General features: G+C 40.9%; 1 protein-coding gene across 8 annotated transcripts in view; it reads right to left on the bottom strand.

Moving 5' to 3' along the window:
- Positions 1 to 19,689, bottom strand: part of C10H10orf67 (chromosome 10 C10orf67 homolog) — a 2,166,521-nt gene that overhangs the window by 2,118,838 nt on the left and 27,994 nt on the right. The gene's annotated exons all lie outside the window — the stretch shown is intronic.

The following is a 19,689-nucleotide window of genomic DNA, read 5'->3' as shown; positions in this document are numbered from 1 at the left end:
AGCCATCTTGGGACCAATATACATGATAGCACCTCATTAAAAAGCATTGTAGTTAATAGAGGGTTTTAGGACTTTAGTTACATTATAAATCATTTGCTGATGGTACCATACTCATTTTAGGAATTGTGGTGTGTTTTAAGGTGATTTTACCATGTGAAAAAGCCTTCTACTGGGATATCATGAATCATGTTTGAAAGAAAACTATTATCTCATGCTTTTCCCACAGAGGTTTGGAAGGGGATCTATAAGCTAAACTGAAAGCATATTTTCTGTAAATTCACATTATCTTTCTCAGTCATGTGAGAATGAAGTCTGACATTCTCAGTAAACATGTACATCCAAAAAGGACAGAGACTGTCAGTTGATACCTTTGTGTTCTACTGCAGCCTCCTAGAGTGTTCTAAAGAACAACTAGAGCGCTAACAGTCCTACTTATTACAAAGGTATGGCACACCTGAAGCCATCTTGATTGGAATAAAGTGGTAACTCTTAAAACATTTAATTTAAAAAGGAACAAAATGAGGGGGTATATTTTGCCATAGAAAGTATGATTAGTGCTGCAGAAAGAAAAATTAGGGCACATTTTGAGTGACTTCCCAAATCCTCTTCTATTTCATTAAAAAAGTCTGACATGCAGTCTCCCAAGTTGGCCACCAGAGACAAAAGAGCCCAAATATCACCCAGATGTAGCCCAAGTATAGCCCAATGACAGAATGTCCCAGAGTGTTCTAAACTAAAGAACAACTATAGCGCTAACAGTCTTACTTATGACAAAAGTATGGCACACCAGAAGCCATCTTGATTGGAATGAAGTGTGAAGTCTTAAAACATTTAATTTAAAAAGAAACAAAATGAGGGGGTTCATTTTGCCATAGAAAGTATGAGTAGCAGCAGACTTCCCTGGTGAGCGGTAGCTTTACTACAGTGATCTAATGAGCAACTAGAGTGCTAACATTCAGAATTTATGGCAAATGTGTGACACATCTGAATGCCTTCTTGATGGAACCAAAGTAAACAAGAATTGAAAATGCAATAGATCTCGCCTTCGTTTAAGTTAAAGCCATTCTGTTTGTAATGAGGTGGCTTTTTAGCTTTGCTTTTATTAGTGTTTTTCAAACCTTCATGTAAATAACATGCATATGTATGCATATATGTATATGTATGCATGCATTTATATTTGTATTTATATAGATATTCAGATTATATATATATGTATGTATATATATATATATATATATATATATATATATATATATATATATATATATATATATACACACACATACATAAATGCATATGCACATATATGCATATATATATGTGTATATGTGTGCGTGTAGAGAGAGGTAGAGGTGTAGAGGTAGAGGTAGAGAGATAGAGACTAGTAGAGAAAGAAGTAGAGAGAGGTAGAGAGAAGAGTGAGTAATAGAGTAGAGAGTGAGTAGTAGAGAGTAGTAGAGAGAGTAGCAGAGAGTGAGTAGTAGAAAGTAGTATAGTGAATAGTAGAGTGAGTAGTAGAGAGTAGTAGAGAGTGAGTAGTAGAGAGTGAGTAGTAGAGAGAGTAGTAGAGAGTAAGTAGTAGAGTGAGTAGTAGAGAGCAGTAGAGAGTGAGTAGTGGAGAGTAGTAAAGAGTGAGTAGTAGAGAGTAGTAGAGAGTGAGTAGCAGAGAGAGAGAATAGTAGAGTAGTAGAGAGTGAGTAGTAGAGTGAGTAGTAGAGAGTAGTAGAGAGAGTAGTAGAGAGAGAGTAGTAGAGAGTGAGTAGTAGAGAGTAGTAGAGAGTGAGTAGTAGAGAGTAGTAGATAGTGAGTAGTAAAGAGTGAGTAGTGGAGAGAGAGTAGTAGAGAGTGAGTAGTAGATAGTGAGTAGTAGGGAGTGAGTAGTAGAGAGAGAGTAGTAGAGAGTAGTAGAGTAGTAGAGAATGAGTAGTAGAGAGTGAGTATTAGAGAGTAGTGGAGTAGTAGAGAGTAGTGGAGTAGTAGAGAGTAAGTAGTAGAGAGTAGTGGAGAATATTCCAAAGTTTGGCACAGCACCACTTACACAATAAGTCCACTCAAATCATATCACTTAGAGTCCTTATTGAAGCGCTGAATCTTGGTGTATATTCAAATGCTTTTATTTTCCTTAATTTTATGTACCACAGCCAGCTGACGCGTTTCGTTCTGTACAACAGAACTTCTTCAGGGCGTTCTTATTTCCTTCAAGTTATGTCGGTATCCTGTTGTCATATAACTAGATATTTCTTCCAAATGTTAGACGAGATATAAGTACATTCTTATTCAAAGTGACTAGGTATCAATTTTACCCACACAATTCGGGCAGACTTGAGTAATTTATAACATCCTCAAAGTCAGTCTTTCAAAAATTCCAAAGTATAGGACATGATAATCCAAATCCAAATCTTCCTCAAGAAAAGTCATTTTCAATCGTTTGGAATTTCGGCGTTTGGGCAGATATGACCCAGGGTCCCCCAGTATGCAAGGGGAATTAGTCCCCCCTCTGCAAACGTGCCAGTGGGCTGCATTGCAGAGAGGTGTAAAAAGAGGCATAGCCTCATTACACCTCTGTGCAATGCAGCCCCCTGGCGTGTACTGGAGGTTCCAGGTGGGCTAGTTGGCCCCCAGGGACCCCCAGTATGCAAGGGGAATTAGTTCCCCCTCTTCAAACATGCACGGTGCTGCGTTGCAGAGAGGTGTAAAAAAGGGTGTGGCCTCATTACACCTCTCTGCAATGCAGCCCCCTGGCGCATACTGGAGGCTCCTGGTGGGCTAGTTGGCCCCCAGGGACCCCCAGTATGCAAGGGGAATTAGTTCCCCCTCTGCAAACGCGCCAGGGGGCTGCGTTGCAGAGAGGTGTAACAAGGGGCATAGGCTCATTACACCTCTGCAATGCAGCCCCCTGGCGCATAATGGAGGTTCAAGGTGGGCTAGTTGGCCCCCAGGGGCCCCCAGTATGCAAGGGGAATTAGTTCCCCCTCTTCAAACATGCACGGGGGCTGCGTTGCAGAGAGGTGTAAAAAGGGGCGTGGCTTCATTACACCTCTCTGCAATGCAGTCCCCTGGCGCATACTGGAGATTCCTGGTGGGCTTTCAGGTCTTATATAGTTAGGAATTAGCATTAAAAAAAACTTTGAAATGCACTGAAAAAAACATAGGTTTCAGGCCTTATATAGTTAGGAATTAGCATTTAAAAAACCTTGCAAATTCACTGAAAAAACCATAGGTTTAAGGCCTTATATAGTTAGGAATTAGCATTTAAAAAACCTTTAAAATTCACTCAAAAACTATACATTTTAGGGGTGTTATAGTAAGCTGGACATTTCACTCGTACAAAACCATTGAAATTGCTCCTATATAGTTAGTTGTACTAACTATATTTTGCGCACCCGCAATCCACTGCTGATGATGTCATATATTACATCATTCATGACATGGTCAGTGACATGGTATTTGAGACCATTTGTAGTAGCTATTCCTGCCTATCTCAAAGTTACTACTCACTTTTTAACAATCATTGATGGCATCCAATGGGAAACAGTTTATGTGTTGTGGGGAGTGGCTCCTTCCCACTCACAATTGCGCACAGTAATCAATGAAACAGACTGACTGCACCACACCAGAACCATGCAACTAGACGACATAGCATCGCTAACCACTAATAAAGCGGAAACTTTAGGTTTTACTCCAGAGGCAGCACTCGAAATTTATGATTTGATACAGGAGACCAAACAATTCACTCCACAAAAAACTACAACAGCGCAATTAATGCGGCAATTTGAAAACATGAGCAAAAAAGAAATCAATCAGAGGATGCACGCCACCACTTTAATCCATTACCACAAAAATAAAAGAATACCTAGAGGCCTTCGGATAGCCCTTAAGCCAATGCTGTGCAAAAACAGTAAAAAATGTGTTGAACGCTGGTATCAAATTCTGAACAAATGTTCACTAGATCTGATCCTATTAATTGTAGAGGAACTCGCTAAATTGTTGACAGAACTGGAAGAGGAAATTATGGTTCTACAAACTGAAATAAACAAGGTTCCAGACTTACAAAAAACATTAGAAGATGTCAACAATAAATTAGAAAAGTACGCTAAGGAAGTCAATGACCGCAAAGTTCGCAAGTATCGCAGAGATACTCTAGATTATAAGCTTGAAGAAGTGTACACATGGGCCGACATTTACAACCAAAGGAAATGGCAACCACCACAACAACAAACAAAAAAGACCACCACATCCTCATCCCAAGAGAGTATCGTGTCCGACTCTCACATAGCTCCATCAAGAAGACCTATAATCAAGTCTACTATAACCACAAACAAACCCAATGTACCAGCAGACGTACCATCAACCAGCAAAGTGATCACCCAAGTGGGTTTTTTAGACATCAGTCCGGCTGCAAACGCACCACCAATAACAGTAGAATCACAAGAAGAGGACGCAGAAATAGAAAGAAGCATTGCAGAAAGGACCAGGAGTCAAGTATCGAAAGTCAATTAGTCGTGAACATTTCATCTAAATCATTAACACCAGCAGAAATTAAACTTTTGGACAAAGGGATTACATTTGTACCCACATATCGTTCTAATCCGGCAGAAACAGAAATTTCTCTATTTAAATTTTTCAGATCCCTAAAATTGAAATATTTCTTTAAAGACACCAACGACATCCAGCCGGAAAATGTTTGGGAGAGAGATTTCAGACCGAAAAGTTCTTTCTGTGCGCCATTCACACATAAAACTATCGAAGCCTTTGAACGGTCTGTCCTCACGGACATCCAACAAATAACTTTTTCAAAACCAAAGAAGAGTAACTTATCCCCTAAAGAATGTAACACCTTAAAAAATTTGAGTAATGACAAACAACTCACATTTCAGAAAGCAGACAAAGGGGGTGCCTTAGTAGTCATGGATACAGATTTTTATATCAAAAATGTGAACGACCACGTTAACAACTTGGACATTTATCTTCCTCTAGAATCTGATCCCAAAGGCGAATATCAACTCATTCTTCAAAAAATCATTGAACACGCAGTCAACATGAAATGGATAAATGAAAAAACAAAACAATTCTTTGACATGAGATATCCCAGACGGCCAAAACTATACATGATACCGAAAATACATAAAAATTCTACTAATCCTCCATTTAGACCCATCATCTCGATCTCTGAACCAATAGGGAAATTTGTTGATAAATTCCTACAACCTATCGTACAAAGGAGCAAAACATACATAAAAGATACCACTTCATTTCTGAATCTGTTGAAGACCATTGATCTCGAGAGAAACAAGTCATATTTACTATGCACCATTGACGTTGCAGCTCTTTATACTTCTATTCCCCACAATGAAGGGATCGAAGCACTAGAATGGAGCCTATTAAGCAGCAATCTAGAAGAGTCACAAAAATTGTTCATTTTAGAACTGATGGAATTCGCATTATACTACAGCTATTTTGAGTGGGACGGAAAGTTTTACAATCAAAGCAGTGGTACATCCATGGGGTTCGGGGGGGCTCCCTCGTATGCCAATATCTTTATGAGTAAGTTCAAAACAGATTACATCTTGGAAAATCCAATTTGGATGGAAAACTTGGTCATATACAAGAGGTACATTGATGACCTATTTATAATATGGAGAGGAAGTCGCGAAAAGCTTGAAAATAATATCATAATGTTGAACACATATAATGATCGCATCAAATTTACCCACGCAATAGATGAGGAGTCCATTGCATTTCTTGATGTGAAAGTCAGTATCCAACAAAACATCATCACTACCAATGTGCACATCAAAAGGACTGACAAAAAATCATCATGACTATTCCAAAGCTTCCACCCTGAATCACTCAAAAAGCATCTACCCATTTCGCAATACATCAGAATGAAACGCATCACCTCCAATGAGATAGATTTGACAACTACCCTACAAGAACAAACAAACAAATATCGCTCAAGAGGCTATCCGAAAGGGATTTTGGAAACAGCTTTGAAAAAAGTGGCTATTCAATCTCGTGATAACTTGTTAAAAGAAAAGACTAAAATACAAGAAACCAAAACAGTATGTGTACTGAAATATTCTACAGACTCACCCAAGATCAAAAAAATTATCAATAAACATTGGAGATTAATCCAATTAGAACCTGATTTGAAAGACTTGTATAATGACAAGATTACATTCGCCTTTCAACGGTCAAAAAACCTTAGGGAACTATTGAACACTCCTAAGAGAATTGTCACAACCAATCGAGGCATGCAAAAATTTCAAAACTGTATACATTGTGGGAATGTTATGACAGGAAATCGATTTACCCATCCTACCAAAGGACACCAAATTGAACTCAACCACAACAGCACCTGTGACACCACCAATTGTGTTTATGTCATTAAATGCCCGTGTGGCAAGGTATATGTGGGACAAACAGAAAGGAAGGTTAAAACGCGTATAACAGAACATAAAAGTAACATAAGACTAATGAACACTAAGTCGACCATAGCAAATCACTGGATGGAAGCTAAACACCAAATTGCTCAACTACGTTTCATGGTATTTGAGAAAGTCACACAACGCCAAGACCAGGATCCAGTTAAACAGAGACTAAAATCAGAATATTTTTGGATTAAAAAAATTGAATTCTGCCCACCCAATAGGGCTTAATGATCGTATTGAACATTCATGTTTTTTATAGAATATAAACCATCTCAGCATTGACTTAAAACTTATTCCAGGTTTGACCAAACCGTGGTAATAATGTCATGTTTTCATTCTGTACATAATGCACTTTTGAAAATGCAATAGTTTTCATGCGATAGATTACATTCAACATCGTTTTGTTTTCGTAAATATTGCCGAGTTTGTTTTGAATAACAGAACCCTTCACTTCCGTGAAGCCTTAGTACACCCCATCACATGACTAGTGTCACTCGCACTCCGGCCCAGCTGATTGGTTCTCTTGCCGATCACATGACCGGACATTTGATTCTTGTAGACTCCCAACATTTGGCGCGTAAACTAACATCCATACGAGAAGTTTGGGTATCCGCAGACTGAGACCCCTGGTCCCTCGTAAGTACAATTGCTAGCGTTAAAGATAATTACTGCGCGTAAAGCACCCATAGAAACCGGAGTAACATTCTAGTTACGAATAAGCGCCACCACCGTCATTATTTAGGTTACGTAATATTGGGCTTCATCTATAATGTCCTCCAAACCATTCATTTATATGTTAATCTCCACCATGTTGCTATTACATTATCATTGTTAAGCTTTAGCACTGTATTATAGATTAGAGGGACAGTGAATTAATTGGTCCCGTTTCCTTTTTTTGTAGACTTCTGACGAAGGGTCCGTTTCAGTGGACCCGAAATGCATTGGGTGGACGCTATTTGTTGACCATTGGAAATTAAATGTGATACTCAAAAAGATTATGTTGATGATAATCATGGAATTGAACAATTATTGAAGTATTGATTCTCCTACACGGTGAAAAATAATTTTGAGAAAATAAATGGAAATTCGTGAAGAAACTCATCTGTTTCATTGATTACTGTGCGCAATTGTGAGTGGGAAGGAGCCACTCCCCACAACACATAAACTGTTTATAAGACACGGACGGACGCCGTGTGACACAAGTTGCGCCAAATTCTAAAAGTTCTAAATACGGAGCATAACGTAAAGAATTGAGTGCACGGGGATAACACTTTGTGTTGTCATCCAATGGGAAACAACATATACTCTTGTTACCCTTGATGTGTGTAGTCTCTACACTAGTATCCAACATGATCTTGGAATACAGGCTGTAAAACACTTCTTGAAGACACGTTCCATCTCGTTACTGCACCATTCGAAAATCTTTGTTGACATGATTCATTTTTGTCTTACCAACAATTTTTTCATTTTTGATGATTCGATGTAGAGGCAGTCACAGGGTACCGCGATGGGCACCCGCTTCACCCCCAGTTAGGCTAATTTATTCATGGGCTGGTGGGAGGAACAGGTGTCCAAGCAAATGGAAGAGTTTGAGAACAATGTGGTCCTGTGGCTGCGGTACATTGATTATATTTTTATGGTGTGGAATTGGAGTGCAGAAGCAGCTAAAAAACTTTGTGAGTGAATTGAATGTGAACAATTGTAATCTTATGTTCCCTGAACAGATAAGTAATACAGCTATAGAATTTCTAGATGTTTTAGTGGAAATTCAAGAAGAAACATTGGTAACAAGTCTGTTCCGTAAAAAGAAATCAGGGAATAGTATATTGAGCACATCCCCATAATCTCGTTGACAGTATCCACTATGGGGAGCTGCTAAGGGCGAAACAGGATTGCAGTACAGAGGCAGCATACCAGATAGAGGAGGAAATTATGTGTTATCGTTTTAAGGAACGAGGATACACAATCTTAACTATCAGACAAGCCTGTAATAGGCTAGATACTACCACGTGAAATGAATTGCTTCATCCCAATAGACTGGATACGAACGAGGAAACAGTGACATTTGTAACCACCTTTTCAGGACAAGCTCATGAGATTAGAAAGATATTTAGAAAACATTGGCATGTGTTATCTACTGATGGGCATCTCAAACCATATATATCTAGGAATCCACAAATTACCTTTAGAAAATGTAGATCACTAAGGGATGACTTGAGTCACAATCATGTGACTAAACAGGACACGAGTAGGAATGAGACTAGATCTGGATTCAGGTGCTGCAAGAATTGCAAAGCATGTCGTAGAAGTATTGACTGCTGTGCATTGATTATTCCCAATACTGAGAGAGTGTTTTCAATACGGAAGTCTTTGACATGTAACCCCATGTATTGTGTTTATGTATTAATATGCCTGTGCAATAAGTGGTACGTGGTCAGCACAATACAATGTGCGAAAAAGAGAGTAATGGAGCATGTTCGTGCTATCGCGAATAACAAGCAGTACCCGGTAGCATGTCACTTTTATGATTGCCATTTCCAAGATGAAAATCCTCTGAGAATGGTGGTGATTGACATGGTTGTCATGGGAGTCAGAGGTGGGAACAGAGAGCTATCCCTGCGAAAATTAGAGTCAAAATACATTATTGAGTTTGACTGTTTGACCACAAATGGTTTGAGAGCTTGAGCGAGGAACTAGCAGTTCACTTGATAGAATGAAATTTGTATATGTAAGAATAATAGGCAGTGTTCGACCTGACTGTGAATTTAAATGTTCTTAAATTTTTGATTTTTTAGTTATGGAATGGCATCTTGTTGATCATGGCACTACAATGAATTGGAGGGTCTAATCATGTTTTCCATTGATGTGCTATAATGGGATAACCGATATTCACAGGAATATTGCTTTTGGACTATTTGCCCACTGGGGCGGGATGGAGTAGTATGCACAGTCATGAATTACATAGCTGTGTAGAACTTTAGCGGTGAATTTGCCCACATGGGCGTTACTGCCAAAACAAGAGGTCACAGTATTTGTATGCGATTCCAGCAGATATTCAATGCATGGAAACTTTATTAGCTATTGTGCTATCAGGGAGGTAGCGCCAGATATAACGTTGACCGATGAGCTCAAACAGTATATTCGGTTTCAGCAAAAGCGCACTTGCAACTACTGTGAAAAAAATATAGCAAGGGAAGAACTTGTAATATTTTATTAATAACTATTTGAGAAAGAATATTGTAAACATTTCTGCTAAGCCACTTTATAGGAAATGTGATTGTGAGGTATAGTTTTCCTTGGTAATCATTGATAATGTGAGGAAATGTTTGAAGTTACAATTTATACTCAGGGGTTTAAAGACTTCCAAAATGGGTGCCATGTTTTGAGAGGATGCTACATGTATGTGGTGTTAGTCCTATGTCTATGGCAGGCATAGGTTAAATTCAATCACTGTTTGTTGCAATGTTGAACTGTGAACAAGGCAAAAGCTGAAACGCAAAGGGAGAGAGGAGGCGGCATTGCGCTGCCTGATAAGGGCACAAGAAAAGATTTCAGCGGGATCAACACATCCAGGACTAATGTGGTGGAGTGTAGCCCAGAGCCAAGAATTTGGGGACAATATCGCTGTTCAGCGTTCCACATCACTGCATGAGGAACCTCGTAGGGACTACAGTTACCATCATGCAGCGTGCCTGGGATTCCTAACGCAATTAACACACCTGCCTGTGGGAGGAAGAGCCAAGAGACTACTTCTCTGTAAGTGGTCTCTGAAGCCCACGAGAAATCAACAGCCTGTGGGACTGGCACTGATGATGGCCATTCCAGCATTTCATGGACTGCAGGACATCGTTTTGAATTATGCCTGAATAAATCCTTTTCTGTGCCCGGAGCATGTGTCCCGCTGACTTTGTTATTAAGGTCAGCAATTGGTGCTATATATATATATATATATATATATATATATATATATATATATATATATATATATATATATATATATAAATATTTTACCTACTGGCGGTCCCCAGTAGGTAGTTATAGTTAGGACCTATTTTCCATAGGAAATCTGCAACATTCTATTTGATATAACTTTGCCGCCCGTTGACGAATCGTCTCAAAATTCGGGGTGATTTGTGAAGAGGGGGCTGAGAAAAAAGGGAGGCCCCAAAACGTGTTTTCCCCATAGGACCTTTAGCCACAGCTACAGCCCGAACTGCTGAACGGAATTACGCCAAATTTGGCAAAGATGTAGTCCTCGGTTCAGACTTGTGCTTTTTGCTTAAATGGTGTCAATCTGTTCAGTAGTTCCTGAGAAAATTAGTTAAAAACATTTATATATCTATGGGCGCGGTGGATCCGTGGACTATCAGCGGACCGTGAGTGTATCGTAAGCGCACTATTCCGATCACGCGCTGAATGCTAATTGGCTGTCAAGTGGTTGTCAACATTTGAAACCAGGAACTGTTGGTAGCCATTTTGTGCCTCGGTAGAAGCGAGGCTGAAGAAGTCGGTGGAATATGTGTGCAAAACATAGAAAGGGGCAGGGTAGAAATACTTTTACCCTCTAGACCTGCTTAGGGGGTCCCATAAGGACCCGCAGACTCTGCTGTAAAAAAAACCAAAAATAAAACAGAGCTTTTTTTATAATTAGCCCCCGGGGGAGCTTAATACCGGGGACAAAATGATTAAATTTTATGGGGGGCCCAGAGGGGCCCTCCAGACCCGGGAAATCGTCACCCCCCGGGGCTAAAAAAATGGTGGGGGGAGGGGTCCAAGGTCCCCAAAGCTGCAGGGACCACCACCCCCCGGGGCTTTATGTATTGTGGGAGGGGGACTGCATGGCCCCCCTCCTGGCGCACTCTAGGGCACCATCACCCCCCGGGCCTACAAAAAAGAAAATGGTTGGGGGGCTGCAAGGTCTCCAAAGCCCTGGGGATCAGCACTCCCCAGGGCTTTATGTATTATGGGGGGGCTGGCTCTGTTCTCTCTTTCAAAATCTAAATCAGATTGCTTTTTCACATGGGGAGCTGCATGTCAGTAGCTCCCCATGTGGAAAAGCAATGCCGGCTCCCAAACGCGTAGAAGCTGTGCACCAAAGGCACTGGAGTCGTGCACCCCTGGGCGTGCACACCAGGGGGACGCACTGAGCGCTGCGCAACTTCTAATTTTAGAGTAAAAAAATAGGTCCTAACAATAAATTCTAATATCCCTGGGGACCCTATCCCTCGGGTCTTATAAAAAATGTTGGGGACCGTGGGGGGAGCCACAATGCCCCCACGGTCCCGCCGGCTCCCTGTGTCCTTCGGGAGCCGGCATTGCTTTTCTACATGGGGAGATGCTAACTTGCATGTGGTAAAGCAATCTGGTTTGGATTTTGAAAGTGAGAACAGATTTCACTGCTCTGTCTTTCAAAATCCAAACCAAGTTTGCTATGGGAGAGGCAGGAGCCGCGAGACTCCCACCCTCTCATAGTAAACAGCAGTGTCCCGGGGGAAGGCACCCCAGGATACTGCAGGAGCCGGCCCTGGGGCGTGGCGGTATCCAGGGCCCCTGGGGGCTCCAGGCGGAGGGCCACGCAGCCTCCCTCCCACAATACACAAATCCCTGGTGGGTGGTGGTTCCTGGGGGTTGAGGGGGTCATTGAGGCCCACACACTTCTAATTTTGCAGGGGGGGCCTTGGACGTGAAAGTGGCACAAGGGGGTTGTAAATCTGGTACACAGTGTTCCATTTTACTTTGCTTTCCTTTCTGTCATGTAGAGGATCCTGGGTAAATATAACGGTTTCTGTACAGCCAGTACCTTTCAACCCTACCCCCAAACTGCTTACTGCCTGTTACCATAGTAACAGTTCATGGAACACTTAAGTGAGCACAGAGGTTAGAAGTTCACAACACAATGTTGCTAATCGAAACACTGTGCTGGAGTTTTAAAAGTTTTCCATAGGAACCGTTAGTCGTAGCTATAGACTGTGGTAAAGAGCTGGTAAAGAGTTAGCCTCAGTATTATACTTCTAGTTATAAATATCATTTCTATTTTTAAATGTTTTATAACTATATGATTATAACACTACATAATAGTGAAATGTTGTCAGAAAAAGAAGACATATATACTTTTTTTAATCAACTTTTATCAAAACCACAATAAATACCTGGAAACGTAACTTAAAGATAATGCAATAAATAACTAGAAACATAACTTTAAAAAAACAATTAAACAAAATGTGATATGTACTCCAATAGAAGTAGAGTAGGTAATCTGCAAAACAAAAATGAAAATAAGTGTTCAAAATTAGATCGATGTGACTAAATGAGGTCAAACATTACAAGTTAAGGTAATACTTGGCGATACTTGGCGATATTTTTCAATTTGCACGTCTGCAGTGTTCCTGATACATTCCACCTCTCTTATAGGCTCGCGTTCAGAGGTGTCTGTACAGAAGTGCCTACTGCGTTAGATTTACAGTATGGATCAACAGGCCTTTAAAATGATTCAAAGATGAGACAGAATTAGGTGAGAGATCAAGTCATTATGCAGGACAATATTCTTTGGGGCTTATTTACAAGTCCCTTGCGCCACTTTTGCGTTACTTTTCCCATGTTAAAAGTGACGCAAAAGTGGCGCAAGGGGCTTATAAATAAGCCCTTTTATTTATAACGCATTTAATCGGAGGCATTGTATATTTAGGCCGCTCTGCTTACCTTGTGTAAACACTGTGACCAACAGAGTTCACAACTTGAACTCAGCCTTGGTTGTACACGGCAGAGTGGACAGCAGCATCCATAACTTTAAAAGAGAAAAAGAAACGATATGAGAGAGAGTGAGAGAGAGAAAGAGAGAAAAAATGACATTATAACATGAGGGAGAGAAAGTTATAGCTGGAGCAGTTAATACTGGAGAAAATCTTCGTAGCTCACCTTCTGCCTTCATTGTGTGTCCAAGCACGTGCTGGTTCATAGTGCACACTCCAGTTTAGTGATCTGAAAGATAGTATATAGAGTTAGTAATAGCATAGTACTTACAACTGCACAAGTATATTTTTGGTTTATTTATTTGTACACTCAGGATAATGTATTTCATCAACTTCCACTGTAAGGAGGTGTCTGTGTGCTGTTTTTCTTCCAAAGTACTATATCCCATGCACTCCCACTGCATAGCGGTGAGTTCTCAATGTTGCGTACCTAGACAGTTGCACCCGATTGACTCGCAGAGTCCGGAGGTGAGTGTTTTGTCTTGCGAACTCAGAGGCAAATTTACAAGCTCCTTATGCCACTTTTCCCATGTTAAAAGTGACAAAAAAGTGTGCAAGGGCCTTGTGAATCTGCAGCTCAGACTGTTGTAACCTATCTATTCTCACTGCTCGGAGGTAATTGTACATTCGTATGCAGTGAAGCTACTGCACAATACCCACTCTCTTCTTTCACAGATGACTTGTCCTTGTTTCGGAAACAAGCTTCTTTGCTCACCTTGTCCATTGGCGTGATTCAAAGAGGGTGCACCACATGTTGAAGCAGCTTTCTCAGACGTTGTTACGATGGCCACGCATCATCGCAGAACCCACGAACGTAGAGCTTTGGAGGTGTTTGGTGGGCGGGATGACGCCAATTTGTGAAACACAACCTGTAAGATAAAAAGGAAGATAAGATTGTGCGTCATTTGTTTATGAAAGGAGAGTGGAAGTGAGAGAGTGACTGAAAAGAATATATTCGCAGCTCACCTTTCTGTCACCAGTGTGTTTTTCACCACGTGCGGGACATAATGCACCCTGAAGCTCTACATCTAAAAGATAGTAAAAGAAAGATGTCATGATTGGTATTTGTTACTATCTTAATGTGGAGTAGAATTACATCGCCTTTTCACACACCTTCCCTCCCGCATTTAAAAACAACCATTTGTACAGTTTATATACCGGACATTTGACCGATTATAAAAACGTTCCTGCTATTGGAAAAAATGTATATAAATGCAATAAGCTACGGTATATAGGACTGCGTACGCCTAAATCGCTGCGTCGCATTTTTGTATCCAGTCTGCTGCACCCCATCAACTCCCTCCGATGCGCACCCAGGCCTAACTGCTCACTTTTCCGTGGACAGGACACCTTCATCATGCAGTCCCGCTCTGCCACCAAGAAATGATATATGGTGCAGAGTCTTGATATTGGTATGGCTAACAACATACTCATGCTCCCATCATCATCGCAGGTTCCTCACCCGCTCAGTCCTTCTGATACCACTAACTCAGTGACCAAAGAGGCCACGCACGTAGTGGTGGGCCCTTGAACTCGGTGGTTTGGGCCTACATGAGGCGTCCGATCCACCAGGACGGACCATCACAGCAATTGAGATGGGAGCAACTCTAAAATGGCGTAAAGCACGTTCACTCCGTCTTTTTTATTGGTAGGGTCACGTGTGTAGTGACGCATGGGCTGGATGGGTGTGGTGTGGGTGTATACCAGCCATGAGGGAGTGTGTTTGTCGTTCTTACAACTAGACCTGGAAGTAAGAAATCCTTACAATTGAAATCTGGGCAATGATTCGTTTTTTGTTTTTTCCTGGTAGCGTAAGTGGAGTGGGCTGGCCTGACATATGCCAGTGCTGCACGAGGCTGTGAACCATGATTCTGGAGCTTTGGGCATGGTTATGTCGTGAGCTACATGAGAAATCAAGTGATTCGGGTGTCCGTTTTGTAGTGCTGACGACACCGGGGTCTTAAACGCAAATGTGTCATTATATCTGTAAAGTTCCACAACATGGCCAACATGGAAGGTACGGGGTATCACTGATTCTATATTCATTCATTGTTGCACACATAAAAGATGGTGGACATGATACATTTCTGCGCTTATGAATGTTTGTTGAACATTCAGTGGAGTGTTGTAGCTGTAGTAATACAGGGCTGTGAAAGGTTTAAGTAGCAGTTTTTGGCACATGAAGGGCAGCTAATATATATATATATTGAACAACATATTGCCCCTCCTTCAAGGAACACACAGGAAGCACTCTGGGTCTGGAGTCCTTTATTTCACATTGCATGACGCGTTTCGTCAAAGCTGACTTTATCAAATGCTGTTGTGTGAAAAAGAGTTTTTGGCATCACAGTGTCTTTTAAAAGCCACACGGGGCTCCTCCTGCACAATTTCAGCAAGAAAGGACTGTACAGGAAAGCAGTCCCTTCTCAGTTCTTTTGGCCGCCATCTTTGAATGTAAGTAGCGTCTTTTATTGTACCTTATAGGTGATTGCTCTTTTGATGTAAACTTCCATCCATTGATGGGAAAGGAAAAATTGTTCAAAGATCGCACTTCACCCTTGTGCATTACATCCAAGAGTTCCGTAGTTTTAATAACAGCCCATTCGTCAGCCACTTTTGAGAGAATTCAGTATCTGAGGGCGCAGGAATCTCGTATTCTGTGCACTTCCATGTCGTCATGGACCAATTGCTGGCAAATACAACATTCTCCCGGTTGCGGCGGTTATGGCAGCACTACTTCAACCTCCAAACAATTGCTATCTCTGCTGCTGAACACTTTGCATGACGGGTGCTCCTTTCGTGCAGACAGCATGCACAAAAAATTGAACAAGAAATTGCCCCTCCTTCAAGGAACACACAGGAAGCACTTTCTTGTTGAAATTGTGCAGGAGGAGCCCCGTGTGGCTTTTAAAAGACACTGTGATGCCAAAAACTCTTTTTCACTCAACAGCATTTGATAAAGTCAGCTTTGATGAAACGCGTCATGTGATGTGAAATAAAGGACTCCAGACCCAGAGTGCTTCCTGTGTGTTCCTTGAAGGAGGGGCAATTTGTTGTTCAATTTTTATGTTCATGCTGTCTGCACGAAAAGAGCACCCGTCATGCAAAGTGTTCAGCAGCAGAGGTAGCAATTGTTTGGAGGTTGAAGTAGTGCTGCCAGAACCGCCGCAACCGGGAGAAGGTTGTATTTGCCAGCAATTGGTCCATGACGACATGGAAGTGCACAGAATACGAGATTCCTGCGCCCTCAGATACTGAATTCTCTCAAAAGCGGCTGACGAATGGGCTGGTAGTCAGCGTGTGGCCTACTAGACTGCATAATCTGTAATCACGATTGAAATAAAAGATGAAACATGTATGGAATACATTGTCGAAATGTGTATGTTGCAGGGACATTATAGTTCAAAATGTGACCTGTGCTGTCCGCAGTGTAGACTGCCATTGACTGTGCCTTTGCAATTGCAGCATGAATTTTATTTTTCAACTAAACCTAGAACTGACATAAAAGAAGTTTTTGAAAGAAGGCTACTAAAGGGATATTGTTTAAGGTTTTATAGATGTTATATTTAGTTTGTTACTGCACTTTGCAAATAATGAATAAATAGTCAGTTGAATTCTGCCTGAATTCGGCCACGTGGCGATGAATTATGGTTAGGGCTACCGGTTTTATGGTATTTATTTTTTTGCGATTTCCATCTGTATTTATCCATATTTCTTTTTTGGGCATTTAATCTGTATTTATCCGCATTTATTTTTGCCACAAGCAAAAGACGCTGCTACAGCTAGTATTTTTTCGCATTTATTTAAATTGACAATGCACACCAGCGCCCGGTTGTTACTGGTCAACACAATACATTCATCTGAAAACTTTGCCATTGTAGTACAAGCACGTGTGCATTTCAAGAGACTTTGCGGACATTGAGGCTCTTTCTGGTTTGTTAATGAAATGAAGACCACTGAAAACCCGTTCAATATTTGCTGATGAGACTGGAATTGCCAAGAGATTCAAAGAAAGATTTCACAGTGTTGGCCATTCTTGCTTCTGAGAACGCCAGTATGTCATTGCACTGATGTCTTTTTGTGGGATAGGGTGCATTACATATTTCTTGAATTATTCTTCTACAACATTCATTACATCATCAGAAGCTCCAAGCAACATGAATACATCTTTGTAATCATTGAAATCCTGACTACACTGAACTTTCTTGAATGGGTCCAGGGTTGTAATCCGTTTCCAAAAAGAGCTGCAACTCATTTGCCCAGTTATGTTACGAGCTAAGACAGCATCCCACTTGCTTTTCAGTGCATCTTTAAAAGTAATCATCTCTTTTATTAGGGCATTTGCTTTTTTTTTGTGGTAACATTTGCAATAGACTGGCGATCATTGAGTCTTGCGTATAGTCTTGCTCCAATGCAACAGGCATGTCAACCTCTATGGCTGAAAATATTTAGTGGGCACGTGTTTCTTCTGACTTGTGCTTCTTCCCGATGTTGAGGATACCAGTTAGTGTTTTAACAATGAAATGCAACTTGACATAGAAAAATTGGTGGTTTTCACTGTTCGGGCCGAGTCGTTTACGTAGGTGTTCAATTTTGGATCCAGTGGCTTCTTCATGGTTCACAAAAGCAAGGAAGTAGTGCCATATTTCTAAAAGTCTTACTGCTCCCTCATACCAACTGAACCATCGGATCACAACAACTGCCCTTGGATATCTCATTCTTCCATCTACATTTCCTTGCGAATAAATGCGTTTTAAGTTTTGCGCATACTTATATACTGCTCCAGCCTTTATAACAAAATCATACATATCCCAGTTCTCAGCCTGAGACAGAGCATAGGAAACAGCAGCATGTATAAGAACATGGATCTTTTACATGGATGGAATTAATCCTCTGAGCAGCGCGCAAATCAGTTACTGCCTTTGTCATATAGGATGCAGAATTAGAACATTTTGCAACAAGATCATGCCATGATTTACCCAACTTTTGAAGCACACTGTATACAATTAAGGCAATGTTAGCAGAATTACACTCATCCGATACAGTGACATCAACTAAGGCTGAGCGGCGACCCTTTTCTTCATCATCACAGTAATATGTGACCAATGTTCCAATGGCTGGGTCACCATGTACCTCTGTGGTTTCGTCAATGGTTGAAGAGATAGGGACATTTGCTACAGCTTGACGTATGTTTCCGAGCTGTGCTTCAAACACTTCGGGAAGATATTTTTCATACATTTGGCTGGATTTGCACATTGTCCTTGCTGCAGGGCACAGCTGCCTAATCAGGTCTCCAATTGGACCATCAGTCTGGTGAAGTGGAACACCACCTTCACACAGAGCTTTCACAAATTTGTGCGGGATATCCGCAGCCTCTTCAATATTTTGACATGCACGAGTTGTGCATTGCTCCATGGTCATTTGCTCCATGCGGGCCTTCTTTACAACTGGAGCAGAAAGTCTCTCGTGGGTTTTGCTGCTCAGGTGGGCTTTGATATTATCCTCTGCCTTGTTTTCAATGTCAACAGTTGTTCGACATGACTTGCAGGTGAACATTTTCCTCCCTTTAAGGGATACGGCTACAAATTCTGCATACTCCTGTACGTAATCGTCAATGTCCTTGCGTTTGCGGCCCATCTCTATAAATGTAAGGATTCAACAATTAAGCAGCCATTGGTTTGATGTTTAAAATACTATACGTAACCATGACAAAACACTCTGCCATTAGTCAAGTCAAGAATCTTTATTCGGTTATTCAAACAGAAAAAAACAGAAAAGCACAATATTACTTAATAAATAACACAATAAAACTTGGTGTACAGAGGTTAAAAGAACAACCTGAATATTAAAACACATGTTAAAAAGTAACAATCATATATGGGTGAATATAAAAGTGGCAACAATAGTAGACAGTTAACCCTCCATACTGTTTCTAAATTTTAAGGCAGATTTTAAGAAGCCAATCACAAATATTGTACATTCAGAGTGTAAAAGTTGGAGATAACAAAGAGCTGGTCTAACCTGGTCAAATTTCATTTTTTTTAAAAGGGGCTTTAGATAAAACTTTCGAGGTAAATCATAAAAAGGACAAATGAATAAAAAGTGCACCAAATCCTGCGGAGACTCATTGTCGCAGCCGCAAGCAGGTAACACTTGGCCTCGGTGTATGCCCCTTGGGACTGATAACAAGAGATGATAATAGCCCAGTCTGAACCTGGTTAGCAAATACCGGTCAAAGCCCGCCATGGGACAAGATAGATAAGGCTCCATTTGGGGTGTGGTTTTCAATATAACATGCTTTCTGATACTAGGTTTATTCAATTCGACCTCTTCGCGTTGCATTTCTTTTGATAAGAGGAAAGTTTTCCTCACGAGCTCTACATCAGCGCGCAAGATTGAATCAGGATTTAGAAAAAGTTCTAAGCGCCCTATACCAGAAAAACTATCTTTCAAGTATTTTAACCACGGAATTTTAAACAGATTATCCATGGATAGAGCTTTCCTCAAGA

This window comes from Lissotriton helveticus, chromosome 10 (assembly GCF_964261635.1).
Source record: "Lissotriton helveticus chromosome 10, aLisHel1.1, whole genome shotgun sequence".
In the NCBI taxonomy this organism is placed as follows: domain Eukaryota; kingdom Metazoa; phylum Chordata; class Amphibia; order Caudata; family Salamandridae; genus Lissotriton; species Lissotriton helveticus.
This window is presented reverse-complemented; position numbering and strand designations above follow the sequence as displayed.